We start from the raw sequence: 16,425 nt of genomic DNA on the forward strand, positions 1-16,425 counted from the left end.
GTCTAAAGCAAGCAATATCTTGCAACAATACAGGAAGATTCCTTCTTCGGGTCCAAGGGAGCTTACACCAGCCATGGTTCGCTCCATTGAAGAGGCTGACAAGCCAGCAAAAAGGGGCAAGAAGACTGACAATCAGAAGGAGTCAAAGGTAACTAAAACAACCAAGGGGCCAACCCCTAAGAAGCGAAATTCTGACAAGGCTGCTCCGTCCTAGCCTCAACCAAAGAAACAGAAGAAGCCTGCTCGGAGACTCATACTCCAGTCTTCAAGTGATTCAGAATCAGAGTATGTTCCTCCTAAACATAAATCTGCTCCTCCTTCAGAATCTGAGATCGAAAGCTCGGATGATGAGGCTTCGGGTCGTGGTGATACCCCACCTCGCTCCCATACCCCAGAAATTCCCGTTCGCTCCCAACCTCCTTCTCCTCCACCTGTTACCATCCCAGTATCCATCCCTCCAATATTCCCTATCCCCACCACTCAACCATCTACCACTATTCCCATCCTTACTCCTATATTCACAGACACTACCACTACTACCACTACCATAGGGGCTCATTCTACAGCTCCTACTCCACCTGTTACAACCAAACCACCAGTTACAACCAAACCTCCTACAACTACCAAACCCTTATCACCTACACCTTCTACTGACACCACCCCAGTTCTAGGCGGTGAGGAATTGGAATTTGATTCCACTTATTTCAGTCTTTACCGTGTTCAGAGCAATGAAGACGACGATGAACCGGTCACCAAGCGTCATCTCAAAGCAGTCAATGACAAACTCGATCAACTGCTTTCCTCTTCTTCATCTGGAGTCTATTTTGATGTTGTGTTAAAGGCTTTGTTCTCCTCTGTACTTCAAGAACACAATGCCTCTCTTTCTACTGCAACTAAGGTTATAGATGCCTCCACCTCACAATTCTAGAAAGCCTCCCTCGCTGTTGAGGCTTCAACAAAGGAGTGCAAAGAAGCGACCGTAAAAGTCGATAAACTAATTTCTGAGGCTCACTTATTTTTAGACTCTTTGCAGGCGACTGCTCAGAAGAATTCTCAAACTGTCAATACTTCGGTGGATAACCTTCAGCATTCTCTTCAAGCTGAACGGTCTAACCTTGAAGCTGCTCGTCAAGCAATCGAGGCAACCAATGCCACTCTGCACGGCAATGTCAATGATCGATTGACTCAACTGGAGGCAGAGTTGGCTGTAGAGAATCGTATTATGGATGAACTCGACAAAATAACCTCTCAGCTGAAGATGCAGAATCTCAAACTTCGTACTGCAACAACCGAACTCAATGACTTGAAGTCTGAGAGGGAGGTTATACGAAGCTCTGCTGCTGATGTTCACTCCATATTACTTCACCTTCTTGAAGCACATGATCCCATCATTACCATTACTATCCAACGAGACTTTGTTGACAAACATAGGCCAACATTGGACATCCTTAGCCGTATTGAGGGTGTTCCGGTGACTGGTGTCCAGCCGAAACAAGGAGGAGAGAAGGCAGCAAAAACTCAACCTCCTCCTAAACCGAAATCAACTGCTGAACCGAAGGGTAATGAAGCTTCGGTCAGTAATTGAGATAAGAAAAAGAAGAAAATCGGTGAGGATGACACTGATAATGAAGATGATGTCTATAGTGAAAATCCCGAAAAGCCTTTTCAGAAGACAAAACCTTCTGATAAAGAGCTTGAAGAAAGGGTCAAGAAACAAACGGTTGAGCTGGAGTAGAAGCAAAAGGAAAAAGATCTCCTCGAAAAGAAGAAGTCCATTTTTCTTGAATGGACTCTTGATTCCCTTCAAAGGTGTGCCATTGATGAGCCAAGCATACTTTGGCTTGAGCCTGTGATGTCGTTCGGGCTTGATAACTCCAAGGATGCATAGTTTGACATGCCGATCAAGCAAAAGGCATTCGTCTTTCATTGCTTCAACTCAACTGTTGCCATCCCGTCTCTAGACCCGAAGGTGGATAGGGATCTGTTGGAGTTCTACTTAGAGTTCGCTCAACCCCAGTACTTGACCTGGAGTTCGAAGAAAATTACAACTTTCAAGGTTCTGAAGCCCTACTCAGCAGGGAAGTTTGTTAATGTCAAATTCAAGGTGACTCGAGGCTCTGAAGGCTCGGCTCATAACTTCACCCTCGCTGATCTACCAAATCTCAATCCCCATGACTGGATACTCCTCAACAATATCTTACTGTGAAATCCACAGGAGTATCAACCGATCATTGACCATGTCAAGCGAATGCTTGTGTGCTACATTCACGAGGTAGCGAAGATGGACCACGAAATTGCCTCTGCCATTCACAAGCGAACCACGATCAAAATTATGGGCAGAGCAGGCAATGTTAATACAATGGTCAAGGGCAAGATTGATTCAAAGTACCACACGATCATGTTCATCAGAGGCGAAGGACATAAATGCTTGTTCACTCTTGTTGACAAACATCTCTTCTCAACTGCATTCTTGGAGCACATATTGGAGATTATTCAGAGGTATGATCAGAACACTGCAGCTGACAAGAAGATGTTCACTGATATGTTGAGGTGGTATATCCAGTTTTGGCAGAATCTTCCTGCTATTATCCCTCAGCTGTTCAAAGTGGTCAAGACTGTGAAGCCAACTCAACGAAAGTGATATCTCGCCTCATTTGACGCAAAGGGGGAGATTGTTGGGCTTATAGTGTTGCGTCATGGGTTCGGTCCTTAGCCCAGTTTTGATTGCCGGTTTGGTCCTGTCCAACCGTGCTTCTTTTATTCTAGGGTTTAGTATTTAAGATGCATGCATGTAGTCTTTGTAATTCACGCTTTTATTATTTTTCTCATTGAGTTTTGTAAACCCTAGCTCGCCTCTACAGTGGAAGTTCTTCATCGAGCTCTGCTGAGGTGTGGCTACATTTGAATTATAAGCACAACGTTGATTCTATTCTGTGTTCATCATATTATTGTATTTGTTTTAGTTTGATCTTTATCTTTTACCTGTGAAAGATCTAATCAATCTAAGTTTTAATCTAATCAGGACACTTAATCCTCATTATAAGTATAATGAATATATAAAGTAACTAAATGCTTTTATAAAATTCTCAATCATAGTTACTTTAGGAAAATGTGAATTTGGTGCTAATCCATGAAATTGCACATTGCACCTTATTGGTCGTTAGTGGAGCGTGAGTGGTTAACCGGGACACTAATATGGGACTAATGAAAGATGGAAATGGTTAACTCATAAATTATTGTTGATCGATGGAGCGTGTGTGGTTAACCAACACATTGATTTGATGATAAATGACATCGAGAGTGTCAAGCTAATTTGCATGGTGATTCACATCATGTTTGTGATTCTCGACATCCCAGTCACAAACTTGAAGGGCATAATTGAGATTAAATGTTGCATTGAAAAGTTCAATGAATCTCAAAAGATCTAGGAGTTTCGTCAAACAGCCTAATCTGTTAATATTTTGTTTTCGTGGTGGAATTGGTAAATCATCATTTACCTACCTTCAAATAATTTGCAATTAGATTACTGCATCTCTCTTCTGAATTGTGAATTATTGTGAATGGTCCTAGCCTTATGTGACAACAATCAAAATTCGAGTCGGTTCTAGAGTTGATAAACTTAGTTACACGTGTAAGCATAACACATTCTAGACTTTGTAACTAGAAGCTAAGTTATAACCTACTAGAAACTTAGAAACAATTAGAAACAATGGATAGTGTACTTAGGTTTCACATTGTTATGTGAATTCTACAACTACTTAACTGCAGTGACTATACATATTCGGGTCACTATTTGACTCGAACACCTTTTCATGAATCATATGCACACATCATGCACTTGACCTAGTAGTATAAATTAGGTCGAATCCTGATAGAAACTTAATTCAAGGTTGAAGACTAGGATTAGTATACTTGATTCCTCAATTTCGCTTGAATCTTGGAATCACTATATAGAATGTCAATAAACCGATCAAAATAAATTACAAACAGTATTTATAACTATTAAAGAGTTATAATATCATAATATAATTTGAATTCTCAAAGATTCTATTTATTTTGATATCCAAAGATTTACAAACTCTCAAAAAACCCTAAATGCCCTAAAAACCTAAATTTATAGAATTTGACATCTAACATTCAATTAAAATAATTATGAACCTTATAATACCACTTTAAGATAATTAATTTCAGGAATATATCACCAAGGAGAAATAAAATTTAAGTCACTAGTATTTAATCTTATTTTCTAAGCCAAAATTCATGGTTTATGAATAAAAAATTGATTAAAATGCATTTTATAAAAATTTGGTATTTTTGTAATGGAAATGTAATTTTATAAAGATAAAAGAGAATGGGAGCCTCTCTCTTACTTAGAAATTCGGCCCCCTTCTCCTAAGAAAGACCATTCCCCAAAATTTGAATCATTTCTCTCTTCTCCACACTCCACTTCCCACTTCTCTCTCTAAAAACTTCTCTCCTACTTCTCTCTAGAAATGACGAACTTAGAATAACAATTTGTGGGAGAGATTTAGTCATACAATTATTCATAAGTTGAAATACGTATCTGTAGCTTGGTGGCTGATTTTGGTTACGTATAACCCCAAAGAGATGACGAGGGAGATGAGTTATCCAGAGAGATAGAGTCTCTCTTTTCTCTCTTTTCTTCTCTCTAAAACCCCCACACATTTTCTATCTTCCTCTCTCTATGAACCACAAATTTTTTCCAGAAACTGAAGCCAAACCACACCTTAAACTCTAAATCTTCATCATCTAGGGTTGTTCTTCAAGGTAATCACGAAAATCCTTCAATCTTCCTTCCAAATCTCAAATTTTCTTACATATCTTCTTCTTCTACACCATTCCATGGATGGATTATGAATCATATGTTCATAACCACTATTTTAATGATGTTGGAGGTAGTATTTCACCCAAAACCCAACATGCAGGTGATGATCTTCAAGCTTAGATGCTTGATCATCAAAGTATGTTGTTAAAAAGCTTTCAAATAGGTTTATAAAGAAATTATTCCCAAATAAATATCTAAAACAACTATTCTGATCAAATCCTATTTTTCCCAGTATTCCTCCAACAAAAAGAGATGTTCTACAAATTTTCAGAAAATAATTCATTTTTCTCGAATTATTATAATTATTGCAAGAAAATAGGGAAATAAATCATATAAAATAATTTCTGATGTCTATAAATCCTAGGTAAATTCTTGGATGACCCGTAAAGTAAATGATGACATCTCAGTAATTTTCATTGATTTTGGTAACCTTTTAGTATGGTTTTGAATTTTCTTTTTGTTTAATTCAAATAAACCATAAAACCACTTTAGGGAAATTTGAAAAGGCTATCTAAGATTTTTCACAGATCCTAACTCCTTTGGAATACTCAGAAAAATATTTTTAGAAATTTTCATAATGAATACCTATTTTTCCCCGATTTTTGTATATATAATGGACTAATAATGGGAAAAATTGCTCTACTCATTAAAAATTCATGATAATTCACCAAAAGACCTTAAAATACATTAGGCCACTAAATAGTAATTTGGATGATTTTTATATTCATTATGCTATTTTTATTTAAATTTCTAAGATTAAATACACTTAAATCCACAAAACCGGATTACACTATATAAAAATCATCATTGGTATTTTTCCCAAATTATGTACCCTGTAATGAAGTTGAATTTTTTTTTTTGGTAATTTACTCGAACTGTTTGATAATTATTCACCAATTAATGATTATTCAAGAGATAAAAACAAAGAAAAATAGCAAAACTAATTGCAAAATATCTTTTATATTTTTCACATCTTTTATATGTATAATAACAATGTTACGGAAAGTTTGGACAATTTTGAAAACTGTCTTCTATTTATTTCCATTTTGGTTAGAATAAATGCACAAAAATTATAAAATAGGGTTAAACTATTTAGAAACCCATTTTATATTTTTTTCCCCAGCTTAAGTATGTTCAATGGCAGTATTATAAAATGTTTGGGGAATTAAATATAAGAAAAATGGTTATACATATCTATAGTCCATGATAATTTATCTGGAAGTCTTTTAATGTAGTTAGAACCAAAATCTGAAGTTTGTTAATTTTTATTAACTGTTTAGTATTTTTCATGATTTTATGGTTATTCAAGAAACTAAAATGGTGAAAAATAGTTAGACAAATTAAAAATTCAAGAAAATCTATCTTACAATCTTTGACTTCAATTAAAACTAAAATGCAAAGTTTGAGAAATTCTAGAACTAAATTGATTTAGTTTTTGAATATTTAATCATTGGAACACCTCTTAAAATGTTAAATATCAACATTTCAATAATGTAAACTTCCACTTAAATTGTTATATAACAATTGATCCTTTGAAATTTAATTTCCACAAAACAATGTTTGTAAATTATCAATATTAAAGTTTCACACAATATTGGCATAATTCTATTGTAGTAGTAAGTATACTAGTGTTAGATTTCGATTAGAGACTCACTAGCGAATACCATTATTGTAGGAATCGGTAGTGGTGCAAATGGAGCGTATTTTAAGACATCATTTGCATCATCTCAATGTATTGTGAGTATTCATGCATCCCCCTATTTTCGGTTTTTATGTTTTGGGGGTGAAAAGCATGTCCGGAAAACTATTTATTGTTCGTTGAATTTAAATTGATTTGTATCAAACTTGATTGCTATATATTGCTATGTATGTCTATGCAACTTGAAATATAAGGCCTTATCGTCTGAAGTTCCTTCTCTTACACTTTAATTCAACCATTAACTCTTTAAGCTAATGGTCATTATGGATAGCGCTATTAGGAATTGACAACTCCTCACTCGCCCGATTGCTTGAGTGCATGATACCCTATAATATATGGAACGATAAGCATAGATCTTGATAGGGCATCAGTCATAGGCTTGGTTGTGAACTCATTGTTTGCTCATATACATACAAACTTGTTACTTATTATAGTAACAAACTTGTTTATTAATTATAGCAATGAACTTTGTTTCTCATTATAGCAATGCACTTTGTTTCTCATTATAGCAATGCACTTTGTTTCTCATTATAACAACAAACTTTTATTACTGGAAATTTATATACATGTTTTAGCAATGAAATTTTTTGCTCCTTGTAGCAACGAAATTGATTGCTCATTTTAGCAATGAAACTTGTTTACTCGTTTAAGTAACGAACTTTATCTTCCATGATAATATGAACGTTGCATCTCATTTGGGCAAGATACTTTATCTCTCATGATGACAAAGAACTTTGTTTTTACAAACTTATTTACTCATTTTAACAATATACTTTTATTATTGGAAACTTTTATCAAAACTTTGATTTCAATTCATGGAACCAATATTATTTTGTTTATCTGTGAGTACTCACCAACTATTTTTATAGTTGACGCTCGTTTTACATGCTTTTTCAGGAATCATCGAGTAAGTGGCACTTAAGGACACATCACTGTTAGGAGCATTCGCATGTGTTGTATTTCAATTTACATTGTAATTTCTTTTCAAATTGTTCAAACCCATTGTAAATTTGTAATGATTTTTAATACTATGGTTGGTGTTGTCTTTTAACTTTTCCTATGAAACCCTTTTTACTGCCACACATCGTGTTTCCACTTTAGCGAGGTATAACACCTTGATATTTCATTTGTATGTTATATAAAGGATTAAATCAACTCAATTGAATTTCTCCCTTTTGTAGACGTCTAGTTCTGACAACTATGGTCTACCTTATCCTTTTGGAAAAAGCTTTCTTCATGAAGATGGTATTCCACATGTCGATCGAGGTGAAAGATCAATCCCTTTGTCGTGCATTGGTAAATATAGAAATCATACTTCTCTTCCTCCTTTAGTGATTCTTCCTGACCCATGTTTTTTTCGATTTGAAAAGTTCAAGGTTACTCAAGCCCTATTGACATGTAAGCATCAAGATGGAAGTTCTGTGTATGCACATATTCTGAACATGAAGCTGCACGACAGATTGAGAATGTTGGGTGTCCCTTTGCCAAGGAAGTTGGCTCTTGACTTAGTTATTCAATCACTTCCTGAATCGTATAGTGAGTTCATAAAAGACTACTATATGACAGAATACGACATTACTGTTATTGATCTGATATATTTGCTCATTACTGCTGAATCAGAAATGATTTGGCACACTGGTAAAGCAAATTTGATTGTAAGATCTACCTCCCAAATTTCCATGGACGTATGTAATGACAACGATAGTACAGAAATGATTTCTTCTCCTAAGGGAAAGAAATTGGCCATGATCTAAAGGTTTGACCATAAGTGAAAGCCAAGTTCTGACATAGTTCCACATGTCACTCCTAAAGAGTCCACCTGTTTCTACTACCAATTGAAAGGACATTGGAAGCGAAGCTTCCCTGACTACCTAAGAGATTTAAGAGATGATAAACTCAAATTGTATGGCTCTACTTCTGGTACATCCACTAGCTAACTCAATTAAGTTCCTATTTATAGATTCTTAATACATGATGTGATAAGATTGCATTTTGATGTTTTGCAGAATCCAAGAGAAAGAAGGAAGCTTAGAAGAAGAACCGAGTTGAGTCTGATAGTGAAGAGATTGATTTCGATCACATGGTTTGATGATCAGATTTTTGAGTTGCTACTTAGGAGTTATGATAGATTGCTTAGGAATATTTAGAACCATAGTTTTCATATGTATTTGCGTTGTAAGGACAAGTTTTTCCGCATTTTATAAATAAAGAAAATTTTTGATTTTGTCTTATTTTATGTTTCCTTGCAATTGCACTTGTGAAAATTGGTGTTTATATATTATTAGAAATATTGAAAATGAATTTGATTCTAGGTTATATCGATTGTGGTAGTGCCATAATTTACCAAGTGAGGAAGGATTCTCATCTCCCAAGTTTCAATTGGACATAAACTTGGAGTAATGCGATATGAATTGTGTGATGTATGAGAATCTTGATCTTTGGCAAATTGAGACTGGTTCCTTGTTCACATATGTATGTGAGTCATGTGAAGGACTAAAGGATCTAGTACACATTGATTTGAACTGGTCAGATCCACCACAAAGGGCTATATAGTCTATTTGTCATGATTTACTAATGGTTCAGTAAACATGGTTATACTTACAAGATTAGGTGTAATTCGGATACCTTGAAAAGATTCAAAGTATAGTAGAACGAATAAGAAGAATCAAATTGGACAGAAAGATAAAAGTTTCTCAAATCTCAAAGGAAAGGAGAATATTTTGTTATCATGTTTTATGATCATCCTAATGATTATGGAGCCTTGTCACAACTGATCCTCTAAGGACACCTTAGCGCATTTACATTACTAAGAAGAGGTATCGGGAATTGTTGAAATAGTTCGATCAATAGATGAATCATACTTCGTTCCAAGTTCAAGTTTTAGAGTCAAACTTTAAGTTGTATATTGAGTAAACAAGTTCTAAGTAGGTTTATAACACCTCATGAAATGTGGAGTATAAATGTTTCTTACTCTTGCACATTTGAAATTGGTAGTTGTGATGTTTTGGTTAAAACAAAGACCAATTAGATGAAGTGTTTTCTTCATAAGAACCCACACTAACCCTTGAATAAATGTTTGTCGAGAAATGTTCCTTGACAGAGAATCTTATATGTCAAAAGGTCAGTGGGAGTCTTAAAGATCTTGAAAAGTTTTAGGAACTAATCAAGAATAACCTATTAGTTATCACTAGAACACGACCTGAGGTTGACAACCTATCGTGTTGACATATTCTTGTTTATGTGCCCATTCCAGTTAAATTTACAATGCATGTGAGTTCTATAAGTTCTCATTTAACTACGTAAGGCAAAGCACCTTGATCGATGAAGGTACATTAATCTGTATGGGTGAGCTGCTCAATAACTTGGAAGCAATGGTAGGCCCTTGTGCTGCCAGATGGAAAGAAATTAAGATTGAACAAGTCCAGTCCATATGAGTTGAATTTTTCATAAACCTTGTCTTATGATAGTGGTTGGAAATGATGAATTCACATGGTTAGGAACACATACACCATAAAATCTAAGTGGCAAGAGGTTTCTCTCTACTTAATGAAAATGATTGTGAGGAAATGCTTTCACTTGTAGATTTTAAAGGTTTGAGTTAGCAGTTGTGACAATTGCGTTCTCAAATTCGAGTATGATTACAACATCCCTTTTCATACTTCGAATTATGAGAAATGGAAAATAGTTTGAACATTCGGGACTTATTGCTTTAAGTTATGAAAAGGTTTAAACACACACTTGTGCTATTTAATTTGAAACTTGTATGAGCTTGAGAAGTCTAGACAAAGACTTATCGAAGCAACACGTATCAAAAATCTGAATTTTGGTATGAAAGTCAATAAGTATTGATTTCTAGAAGTGTGACTGATTTCTGGGTACATGTGAACGCTAGTGGGAGCATAATTGTTATGTTGGCAAGACTATATTTGTTATACTAGTAAGAGCGTAATTATACATAGTGTTGCAAGTAGGAAATCCTATTTATAGGAAACAAAAGTTACAAATTTGCAAGGTTACAAGTTTGGATGTTGTTTTGCTATAAAAAGTTATAGGGGGAAATACTCGTACTTCATTTCGAATATAAAAGCTTACATTGAGATTTTAACGGAACTTAGTCATGGACATATATGAATATCGTGTTGAAATGATTCAACATAAGGAAATTTTACATATGGAAATATTATAGCAGGAAAATGATAAAGTATCATGTCTTTATGTAAAACATTGTGTATCGAATCCCATATGCTTGGTATATAGGATTGATTTCATATGCTATAATATTAATCTGTTATGATTTTCCAAATGCCTAGGGCATTAAGAGGGAAAAAGGACTAGAACGATATATGACTAAAGTTGTTAAACAATTATCTAGGACAATCTAAGGTTTACCGAAGATTAGTCACTTGTAAGTGTAGTACAATTTTGGCAGGACCATATTGACAAGTTCTGAGAAGAGGTAACTCTTGTTCAAAATTGATAGCCATATGGGTATATAGGAATGTTTCCATATTGGAAGTTGGTTATAAGAATCTATGTAAGATTAGTAACTTTAATATGAGAAGGATCTTCAAGGAGTGCTCTTTGAATTTGAGACTTCATTTCCATAAAATCGTTTTTCTAACCAATCTACAATGGAATGGTTTGTAATATCACCGGGAAAGTCTTTGTGACTTTAATGCCTTGAAATTACAAAATGATCATTGCATATAAGTTTAGATGTAATAAATTCTAGTAGTGACAAGAATTTGGTATTCTTACACTTGTGACAAGGATTTGGAATTGTGAAATAAGCATGATTATAAAAGTGTTCAATTGATCTATTTTACAAAGGGAAGGACCATAGAAAAACATAGTGTACATGCTTGGAGCATGGGATAACTGTTGTTTTAATTCAAGTATTAAGTTTATTAGTCGAAACATTATACAATGAATAATGTCTAGTTGATATTGTGATTAAATAATAAGTGTTTTATTTATATTCAAAAGTTTTGAGACCATATTAGATTAGGTTATTCTTGTGTTTCACTTTGCATGTTTTAATTCCCGAATAACTTGGTTATTCATGTTGGAATAGTGTCTAAGGCTATAACTATATTCGGTGGTGCATGGTCCTTTTGGGTTGCCTTCACCATAGCAACTTGAAGGATGATTTGTTAAGAGAGAGTAAATATTATAAGGAATAATATTTATCTATTTGATTAATATAAGTCATAAATTAATTGGTATTAATTTGGTGACTTAAAGAGATTAATTAAATAAGAGGGTATAAACTGTCAATTGTTTGATAGTTAGACTTTAGACTATAAATCCATTAGGATGGACTTTGGACGGTTTCTAAGAGCTTTAGGATAGCTCAAAATAGTCCATAAGGATATCTATGGAATGGATTTGGATAGCCTTAAGTGAAGATTATCCAATTAGGGTTTAGGGTGAAACCCTTAAGGAGTCTAAAGGTATAAATAGGCCCTTGGGGTGTGGAATTCGTGTACAAGCTTTCAGAACCTAAAGAAAGGAACCTCTGGCCGAATTCCATCCCCTCTCCTCTCTCCTAAATCATCTTGCTTGCTATTGGTGTTTGTAAGCCATTAGAGGAGTGACAATTGTGACTCTAGAAGCTCCAAGACAAGAAGATCAACAAGGAACTCAAAGGTATGATTCTAGATCTGTATTAATGTTGTTGTTTAACCTAATTAGCCATTAGAAGTCTTGGATTCAAAAGCATGTTTGATAGAAAGACTAGATCCAAGCAATAGGGTTTTGCATGCGCACATAGGAAAGTTCTTATGGCTAAAACCCAACAGTGGTATCAGAGCCTAGATTGGTTTTCTACAAATTGTTGCTTGTATAACTGAAAGAAACCTGCAAAATTCGATTTTTTGGTTTTTGAGTCACTGACTCGTCGAGTTCCATGGTGGACTCGGCGAGTAGGCCTGACTCGGCGAGTCCATTTGTGTACTCGGCGAGTCCAAACGTCAGGAAGGGCCAGATTCGGGATTTCTTTGTGTTTATCTTATCCAAACTTACCATAAGCTAATTAGATCAATATGAATCCGTTTTTTTGATAAATATAAGTGTTATCTTGATCTAGTTAAAGGTAATTATCAACTAATTAAATATTTAGTTTCTTTATATGATAATTAATTAATTGTTTTAATTATTTTTTGGTAATTATCTTCAAAGAAATCAAAGATAAATCAAATAAAGATAATTAAGATATTAATTGTTAATTGAAATTATTTGTTATTTGATCCTCCATGTTTTTAAATGTTTAAAACCTACCCTATAGTTTTGAAATTTAAATTTGTGATTAAAAGCTTTAATTTAGACAACTTAAATTTAAAACCCTAGATTTTGAAAAGTTTAAAATACAACCCTATACTTATATGCCATTATTAGAATAATATATATATGTATAACTAAATGCTAGTCTTACCGCTAGTAGGCCTCATTCACGAAGCCGATCTATAAGGTGGGTATAAGGTTGCGGCCTATAAAATGGCGCTTAATGGGTGTACACTCACACCCACCGCTTGCTTGATTGGTGGAGGGTCGTTAGCCGAACGGGTAGGATAGGGCAACCTCATCCTCTCATTAAAAGTATAATAAGAAATACGAAGTAACTAAATCTTTTTCAAATTTCCCAATCTTAGTTACTTTAGGAAAAGTGAATTGATGCAATTCCATGAAATTACACTTTGCACCTTGCTAAGATGTTAGTGGAGCGTGTGTGGTTTACCGGCACACTAGTTGGTTCTAAGCGAAGGTGGCGAAGGGTGATTCATTGTTTATCATAGTTCGATGGAGCGTGTGTGGTTTACCGGCACATCGAATAGGTGATCGTAACAATGAAGGCACCATGTAAATTTGCATGGTAATTCACACCCGCTTTGTGATCCTCGGGATCCCAGTCACAAACAAGAGGGGCATATCGAGATTTAAACATGCCATTGAATAGTTCAATGAATCTCATCCGAACCTAGGAATTCTCAAAAACACTTAGGACCAAAAGTTTAAGTTTTGTGATGGAGAATTAGTGAATCGTCATTCACTTACCTTCAATTTATTTGCATGTTGGATTACGGCATCCCTTTTCTAGTATGTAAATGTTATTGTTGGATCCTAGCCCTAATTTTTCTTATTGGGTGATAATTAGGGATTCTTGTTCTAATCTATCTTTGTCCTTTCTATAGATGTCAAACGCAAACAACGCTGCTGCTAGTTCTTTCACGTTGATGAGCCTTTGCCAAAAGGTCACCTTCGATGGAACGAACTTTGGCGAATGGATAAGATACATTCGCACCATTGCTCGCTATGAGGATAAAGAGTATGTCCTCGACGAGAAGCTCGAGAAAATCAACCCCGAAATTGCTACTCCCGCTGAAATCACCGCCTTTGAAACCCATGAGCGAGATGCGACGAAAGTACATTGCATCATGATCGCCACCATGAACTCCGAGTTCCAAAAGTCCTACGAGGACATGTATCCATACGAGATGCATCAAGACTTGTTGGAGAGGTACCACCAAAACGCGAGACAAGAGCGTTACGAGATCTTCACCAACATGATTTCCGCCAAGATGGGTCATGGAGAATCTCTTACCGTGCACTTGCAAAAGATGCAAAGGTATGTCGACCGCCTTCGCAAGTTAAACGTTGACTTCGGCGAAGACTTGGCGATCGACATGGTGCTTCACTCTTTGCCTCCGATGTATAATCAATTTAGGATGACCTACCACATGAACAAAGAGGAGGTCACTCTAAGTAAGCTCCAAGGTCTCTTGAGGGTTGCTAAGAGCAATTTCAAGGACAAGTCTGTTGCACCAACTCCCAATCCGTCTGCTGCTCCTGTCTTGGCTATTGGTCAAGGGAAGGGAAAGAAGAGGAAAGCTTCTTCAAATAACTATCGAAAGGTGAAAGCCCGAGATGGTTCCTCTTCTAGTGGGACAAAAGTTGATCCCTCTAAGCCCTGCTCTAACTCGAAGGAGGCAGAGTGCCACCACTGCCACAAGATAGGACATTGGAAGCGAAGCTGCCCGGACTACCTGCAAGCCATCAAGGAAGGAAAGATCAAGCCATCTTTCGCAGGTATATATGCAATAAAATCTAACGATTCTAATCATGCTATTTCTTGGGTTCTTGACACCGGTTGTGGTTATCACATTTGTTCTAATGTGCAGGGACTAAAAGGAAGTAGGGATGTGGAGCAAGGAAGGATCAATCTAATCATGGGGAACAGAAGATCGTCGCCTGTAACCAAGATTGGAGTGTATTCTTTGGTGCTTAAGAATAGTTTAGTTTTAAATTTGAACAATTGTTGCTATTCGCCAGAAATGGCTAGAAACATCATTTCATTTCATGGTTTATATAGACAAGGTTTTAGATTTTCTTTTAATAATGAGAATGGTTCTATTTTGGCTTATCTAAATGGTGTCTTTTATTTTGAAGCTATACCATGTAATGGAATATATGAAACTGTTATGATTGTTGATAACTTAGGAAATGATGTTTTGAATATTGATTCTTCCACTAGTATGGATAAAGCATCCTTGTGGCATTGTCGTCTTGGACATGTCAACAAGAAACGCATAGCCCAACTCCAAAAGGATGGAGTGTTGGAGTCATTCGACCTTAGGGAAGATGACACATGCGAATCTTGTTTACTTGGAAAGATGACTAAGTCACCCTTCACGAGTACTTGTGAAAGGGGTGAGGGACTATTAGACCTAATACATACCGATGTATGTGGACCTTTTAGATCAACCACGAAGGATGGGAACCGCTTCTACGTGACCTTTACTGACGATTATAGTAGATATGGGTATATCTATTTAATCAAGCAAAAGTCAGAAACCTTTGAAAAGTTCAAAGAGTTCAAGAATGAAGTGGAGAATCAATTGGGCAGGAAAATCAAGATGCTTCGATCCGATCGAGGAGGAGAGTACCTAAGTCTTGGATTCCACGATTATCTCAAGGAGTGTGGAATAGTTTCGCAATTGACGCCTCCTAGGACACCGCAATTGAATGGTGTGGCAGAAAGGCGTAATCGAACCTTATTGGATATGGTTCGCTCTATGATGAGTCGTGCTTCACTACCTATCTTCTTTTGGGGGTATGCCTTAGAGACTGCCGCCCATATCCTTAACCGAGTCCCTACCAAGAAGGTTGCCAAAACACCTCACGAGATGTGGACGGGGAAAGTTCCCTCGTTGGCACATATCAAGGTTTGGGGTTGCGAGGCTTTCGTAAGACGAGATACTCACGACAAGCTTGAACCTCGAAGTGAGCGATGTATTTTCATCGGCTACCCGCAAACTTCCTTTGGATATCTCTTCTATAGACTGAAAGATAATGTTATCTTTGTTGCGAGGAGAGGAGTTTTCCGAGAGCGAGAACTCATAAGCCAAGGAGACAGTGGGAGGCAAATCGAACTTGAAGAGATTCAAGAATCGATAGATGAAGGAACCTCTACCGCTGGCGTTCAACCCGAGGAGGAAACTCCGGTTGAACCGATTGACGAATCCTTACCTCTTAGACGTTCCGATAGATTTAGAGTTCAACCCCAGTTTTATGGTTTTCATATTACTACCGAAGGGGACACGTATATTAGTGATGGTACACTAATAAATCTTGATGAACCTAATAGCTATAAGGAAGCCATGGCAGGCCCGGAGTCTGCGAAATGGAAAGAGGCGATGGATAGCGAGATCCAATCCATGTACGATAACCAAGTTTGGAATTTGGTTGATTACGTGCCCGAACGTAAGACCGTAGGGTGCAAGTGGATCTTCAAGAAGAAGACCGACGTGGATGGGAACGTACACACATACAAAGCGCGATTGGTTGCGAAGGGCTTTACTCAAACTCCCGGAGTTGACTATGA

This window comes from Lactuca saligna, chromosome 1, assembly GCF_052625555.1.
Source record: "Lactuca saligna cultivar CGN05327 chromosome 1, ASM5262555v1, whole genome shotgun sequence".
NCBI classification, from domain to species: domain Eukaryota; kingdom Viridiplantae; phylum Streptophyta; class Magnoliopsida; order Asterales; family Asteraceae; genus Lactuca; species Lactuca saligna.